The sequence below is a fragment of the Hermetia illucens genome, chromosome 4 (assembly GCF_905115235.1).
Source record: "Hermetia illucens chromosome 4, iHerIll2.2.curated.20191125, whole genome shotgun sequence".
NCBI classification, from domain to species: domain Eukaryota; kingdom Metazoa; phylum Arthropoda; class Insecta; order Diptera; family Stratiomyidae; genus Hermetia; species Hermetia illucens.
In genome coordinates this window covers 29,590,662-29,597,862 of record NC_051852.1, presented here as the reverse complement: position 1 = coordinate 29,597,862, position 7,201 = coordinate 29,590,662, and positions in this window count along the sequence as shown.

Genomic DNA, 7,201 nt, shown 5'->3' with positions numbered 1-7,201 from the left:
AGCCACCCCTACTCGCCCCTTCCCACTCTAGCTTGAGCACGCGGCGTATATAAACCGCGCTTTTCTCCTTTCCTTTATCCTTCGCAGTATGTTCTGAATAGATGCGATCATGAAGTTGATTGCTTACCAATCTTCCACACATGCTACCATTTACGGCACCAGATTTTCTGGTATCAGCACCTCTCCTAGCGACTCCTTTGGGTTCCTTCTTTCTTTCACAAATCTGGGACAATGGAAAAATACATGCTCCGGGTCCTCTGAGACTTCACCACCGACCTTTTCCCAAGCGTTCTTAACGCTCTTGTCATCTATTTACAGATCTTTCCCTCTCGGTGTTCTCCGTCTGCGATAAAGGAGATCGGCATAGTATTCGTATTCGTTATGTCATCTGCCAAGATGTCATAATCATTTGAGACAATCCTGAAGGCAGAGCACCTCTTAATGTCAACTGAAGTCTCTGAGACCTCTCTTCACACTGGGGTCGTATAGAGTATGATCGAGCACACCACCGTAGCTTAAAGAACTATTGGGCTCTTTTTACTTGTTATAGTGTACCTATTAACTATACTATTTCCAACAAGTTTGTAACCGTTAGGAATTTTTGTATATTCCCCACTTCCAAATCTCTCAACTTTGCATCTGATATTAAGGGTTCTCCCAGGTGCCTCGACCTACTTTGCACAGTGTGTGTAGTGTGCCTAATACGAAGTTGTGCAGAACATCCGCGGAGACAATGTACTCCCGGGGTCCGACATCGGTGTCATACCAGAGCCTCCTTTCTACTAAATAACTATCGACAATAACTGAAAGATAGGCGGGAATACTGAACATTGAATTGCATTCTTCACGTCAAATGTTACTACTATGCAATATTTACTGGTACTACCCTCTTCGTTAATTGCACCTTCGGTCAAGCCAGAAACCAGTTAAATGGCATCAATGTTTGATTTGGCTTTACGGAACTTATGCTTATGATTTAAAAGGCCTCCTTGGCTCTTAAAAACAGGTAATAATTTATTATAGACTACCCGCTCTAGAATTTTCCCCTAAGGGATTAGTAAACTTATGGGTCTGCATGAGGATGGTTCACCTGGAAGTTCACCAGACATAAGCAGTAGTACCCGCTTGTGCCGCTCCCGTGCCGTTCCCCACGAACATGCACGCTGCCAACAGCTTCGCAAATATCTTCGATCTGAATTTCGTCGCGTGCTTAAGGGCCTTATTTGGCGCTCCGTCCAGGCCCGGGGTTATACTATCCCCTATTATGCCGCAAATCTCTGGTCCCTAGAAGTTGCCCGTATCCTTCTCTTACTGCGAGATAACCATTGAATGAATTTCAGTAAGAGGGTAGGGCGCGTGATCCGCAGAGATGAACGGCCACGGGTTTACGTCTGCTTCTGAGCGTGCGTTGAATTTTTGACCCATACGACACCCTTATGACGGCAATTTCCATGTGAGATTCTTACATGGTCTGGTCAAGTAAATCCTGAGCGACGCTGATGATTGAGCTTTATTTGAATACACGTTATTTTCTCATTGCAGTGAACGCCTTTTTAAATTCCAGGCATTTACCACTTCTCACAATATGTCGGTTATTCCTTCCCTCATTTGCTTCGCCCAATAGACATCTGGGTTTCTATTGCACTCGCTGCAAATATGGCCTTTTTGCATCGATGGTGCCCATCAAAGCCGCTGGCGCATCCCTTTTTAAAGTGCCCGAACCCGAACTCGGCTTTTCGTAAATTTACGATGGACTCCTACGCAAGCTCTTACAACTTGAATTGTTCCCTCAAGGCAGTGGAAATGTTTTTTTTTCGATGTCACTTCATCAAGGTCTTTACATTTTATGTACATAGATCACATGTTTTTGGATACGAGGTATTATCCCCAAGCGAGTTTTTAACTTGAGTGCGAAAGTCATCAGTTTCGCCTATACTAGATCTTTTCAGCTCGAACATGAGATACCCTTTCTCGGTTTTTCAGATGCGTTCACATTTCCGATCAGAGCTTTTAGGTTGGGATTAGTTTTGACGTTGTTGAGTATTTTCGTGTAGGGTAGATTCCCCTTGTTAGAGACAACAATCCTTTCTGGATGAGTTCGTCTAGACCATCCATTGGCTTCGGCTTCGCAACGCTGGCCGACGGTACATGCTTTGCCCCTTGTCAACTTTAAGTGTCAAAGTTGGGAATTGCCTGTCCGCCAGTCTTTCTTTTAGGTGTCTGTTGATAACTTTGAGAGGATCCCCTCTTCTTGGCTCTACTCGTTTATTTGGCTATAATTCGATGGCAGTACCGTCAGACGTCACTTGGGTCGCTTGTGACACTGTTCGGACAGCAGATTTCGGCGTCTCCTTGGAATTCCTTTCCTCCTCTTGCGATCTAAATATTATAAAGGGCTCTAGTAACCCTTACCATATTCTTTATAGTTTGGTGCCCGTTATGCTTGTTCTTGTTCAGCTCGGATAGCTCAACTATCTTTACCCCAAGCTGGGTGAAGAGTAATTTCTCCGGAATGAGTCCTCTATGAGTCCCGACGAGATCACTCCTTTTATACGCTCCTTCACCTTTGATAATGGATTGACTTTCGCTGTACGTGCGGAAAAGACAGAGAAACCTTCAGGCCCTTCCTTTGCGATTATCCAGTTCTAGTCAGGTTTCGGACACAAGGTGAACCATTCTTTGGGGACTTCTGAGAGATCTATAGCTTCTACGGGTTGGCTCTCAAGATCTGAGCCCGCTGGATTCTGTTCCCTTGCTTTTGCCAAAGCAGTTTTCTCTTAGGAGTTTGTGGCTTTAACCCCCATGGTGAGATGTTTCAAGCGCAACAGTTTTTGCAAGCTTAAAGAGGCTCCGTTGGCTGCCAGCAACCGTACGCGGATTTCATCGTCATAGCCGCTATCGGTTGTGATTTTGACCCTAGATAGGAGAAATTTTCAACGGTTTTAAAGTTGTAGTCTCCTATCTTTATTGTTTTCGTTTGACCAGTGCGATTTGATGTTGCTGGTTGGTTGGTTTTTGGTGCTAACGTTGCCACCATATACTTCATCTTGCCTTTATTGATGTGCAGCCCAATATCTCGCACAAATCGCCGCCTGCTCGATCTGGATGAAGACAGTTTGTACGTCTCGGGTCTTGAAGTAGATGAAAAGATGGTGCAACTGTTGAAAAATGGCCGTCTTCTAGGTGGTGTTGTTATTTTAGCTCGGAGCACCATACCAACGAGATAGTGATCTAAGTCTTTGTAGGCCTTCCCCTACATGTTTTGTCATTCATCAAGGCCGAGAGGTTGCGGCGTTCAATCAGTGCGTGGTCAATTTGGTTGAAAGTGGTCCCATCTGGAGAGGCCCATATATGTTTGTAGACCGCTTTCTGAGTAAACCAAGTACTTTCAACAACAACTTCATGCGATATTGCTAAGTGAGTAATCCGCAGTTATCATTAGTATCTCCATGTAAGCTATGGGAGGCAACATATCGCTCCGTCCCTACTTGACTGTTGAAATCTCCAAGTATGATTTTGATATCATACTTGAGGCAAACTTCGAGGGTCTGCTCAACTGCCTTATAGAAGGTATCCCTCTTCGACTCTGCAGTCTCCTCTGTAGAGGGGTGAACGTTTATGAGGTTTATATTTCTAAATTCGCAAACGCAGACTGCATAGCCGGTTATATTTTCAAAGCCAATAACAGCAGGTTTCATTTTTTTGGCTGACAAAGAAACCTACTCCGAGCACATGCTTCACTGGATGGTCGCTATAAATATAGGGTAGTGGCTCTTTTTCAGGAAATCGGTCCCTGTCCAGAGCATTTCTTGCAGCGCTGTTACATTAGCCTTGTATTGAGTCCGTGTATCGGTTAGTTGCTAAGCTGCATTCGGACGGTACAGGGAGCGCACGTTCTGTGAGAAAATGAGCAAATCGCTATTCCGTTGTCGTTGCCAGATTCGTCGTTTTAAAGTCCATAATGTCCAAGGCTTCTTCTGTGGCTTCGTAATATCGGTTTTCCGTTTAGGGTTGTGAGCCCTACCCAACCCTTAACTTGGAGGCCCAGTTGGTACAATTTGCCTCCTTTTTAGGCGCGGGAGATTCGCCTTCATCCTTTTTTGTATGCAGTGTTTCATTAAAAAAGAACGAGGTAAATTTCGAAATATGAGTCTGATTAAAGTTAACGTCCTTACCGAGGAGGCGTAAAACAAGACTTTCTACGGGGCAGTAGAGCGGACCCCAAATATGATATCAAAATCATACATGGAGGTTTAACAGTCAATTATGGACGGAGCCCGTATCCAGGCGAAATACCAATGATAACAGACAGCTTATTTTTCAATAGTAGCATTGCTGGAAGTACCTGGCTTGGGCGGAAAGCAGTTTAAAAACATATATGAGCCTCTGCCGCCAGGGTCACTTGCAATAAAATTTATTTATTTGATTGAAAGCCGCCACCTCTCAACCTTGATAAATTGATCATTGTTCTATCCTAAAGAGACTTGACCGACCAATGTGCGAGGCCAGATAACGATGGATGATTCTGTAGCCTCTATAAGGTTTCAATTTATCCTTGATCGTCTGGTTGTGAACGAAGTCCGGCTGAATACTTCGCGGTGGGCCAGTCACTTAGTTCATATGGGTGAGGATGATCTTGCTCGTAGAGTCTTAAAGGACAATATCTATGGTAGAAAAAGAAGACATGACAGATCCTGCCTGAGATGGAGCGATGGCGTAGTCCAGGACGCCAGACAGCTTTTAGGGATATCGAATTGGTGGACCTAAACGCAAAGCCGGGATGTCTAGTATTCTTTACCAAGGCAGGGACAGACAAAATATCGGTTATTGCGTTTTTGATGGTGACGATGAAGATCAAGTTGAGACTGTTCCGTGTATTGTTTTTTCTGTATTGCTGTATGGGAATATCCCATTGGAAGTGGTGCAGGCAGGTACTGACGAAGGTTTCAAGCCTGCGTCGTATCACCGAAGTACGCTGGTCTGATACTATTACATAGGTCTATGATCGGGACGCGGAAGCAGCAGTGGATAAGTCACACACTAAGAAGGGGCATCAATTGCAATGCTGGTTACGCTATGCGCCGCTAATGTTGAGTATGGCAGCTGATGAACTCCTGTTAGAGCTAATAAATAATGGAATAAAATTCGAGGTTTACGCTGGTGATATTGTATTAATCTGTAGGAGCAAGCATGACGACACCCTATGCAACAGATTAAAATTGTGACTAAAAATTGTTAGCATCTAGTGCAAAAGGGCGGGACTACGCATTAACTCAGTCGGGAGCGCAAGTGTGATTACTTGAGAGCCATTAAACTTCAAGGTATAGAAGTTAAACTGGAAGCAATAGTTAATTATTTGGGAATGTAGGAAAGCCACAAGAACTTTGATCATTTGCAAGTCCATAGAAGGGGAAATATTACGCTGAATATGTTCATTGGGTAACAGTAAGGACAATGACTATTTATGGGGTGGTAACCTGGGTAGACAGAACCATACCCGACACAACAATCAGGGAATCACACAAACTTTAAAGATTAACTTAGTTGTCTACTACTGGGGCAATGAGAACATGTCCAATGACACCCGGGATGACCTTCTGGGATTGACTTCTCTTCATTTTCACACATAGATGCAATCAACTCAAGTCAAGGAGGGCAATCTTCAGAATGTCTGGGTGTACCATCAAGACGAAGAGTTGCGCATATCGAAAGAAGATTGACGTCTTTTCTAGCCGGTATCCCGAATTACCTACGTACCTAGGGATAGCACGGTAATGAACACAGTGGAACAGCAGGGTATACTGCGAGATCGTAGCAATGACGTACTGTTTACTGATTATCTGGAATACTAACGAATCCCTTACAACAGAGGGAGCAGATGCTGTTGGTCCAAGGAAAGTGTATTTCGAATCAGTAGATGAGCATATCAGTATATTTCAGGTGCAAATTGGCGCCAAAGATGGGTACCTCCACTTTCACCTTCAGAGGAATTATGGGAAGACCACCAGTGAGATTTGAACCGCGACCTTCCACTGCGGCAGCCTAGTGCTCTAATCAGTAAGGAAGGAACAGAAATGGTTGAAGGAACTAAGTTAATCGAATTTACCAGGAATGTAATAGTCCAGGATACTTTTGGGGAGATATGAGCCAAAGCGCTCGCAGGGTTGTCTCAACCTTAGCAGAAAGAGTTTTAGGATCATACTCACGAATCATTGCCGGATAAATCAGGAAAATGTGTGGTAGGGCATCCGAAAAGGAGTCAGCAGGAAATATATAATAAAGCGTTTCTAATATATGATGTGGACGGAAAGCTTATTATTATCTATGTACATCAGAAGTAACTCTTAATAGCGGCCCTCTGATAACCTTCCCTACATTTTTATCCACCTACCTAATGGTTGGCGCAGTTCATGAAAGGCTATTAAAAAGTAATCTCCCTAAGCCTTCATAGATAAACCAAAATAGATAAATCGCTTTATAAGATGCTGAGAATTTGTGTACTTGTTGTGCGTGAACAACTTAGAAGACCCTCCTGACTTCCAGCTCGTTAATAAAATGGAATAATTATCTAGTTCAACGAATTCGAACGCAAGATTGCTTATCGGGAAAGTTCCCATGACAATTCTTAGCGAAATATGATTTCCGACTTTGCTTAGAAAACAAGAGTCGTTGGCTAACAAGCAATAATGCGTTTCGTAGGGAAGGTGAAGCTCCTTTGCCAATGTAAATCCCATAGAGGCAATGAGATTCCAAATGGCGACAACCCATATTGTATGGGATTAATATCGAAGACGAGACACGAAAAACACAGAAGACATCGTACATAATATGGTCTAGTGAGTTACTGGTGCATTTATCCAACAACGACGTCATTGGCATGTACTTGAGCCAGTTGAGTGACTATTTACCCGCCAGCCATTTACCACCGATGTTTAGCTGGAGGGATCGAGTATGAGTGAGTGCATTGCAGTGTCGTTCCACTCAATTACTTTCCTTAACTTTCTCCGCCTCTATGAAAGCGAAAGGTCTTCAAGTGTTTTAGATGCGTTTTGTTGATTAGCGGGTCGCTTATGCATGCAACCGCAGTGGCAGAAACCGCTCGAGTACCATCGAGCATCTGATAGTTTGTGGTAACTAGCATCTGCAAATCTTGAGTGTAAGCAGTCATACTGCAGCCGTGGTGCAATTTTGGTCATCTGGG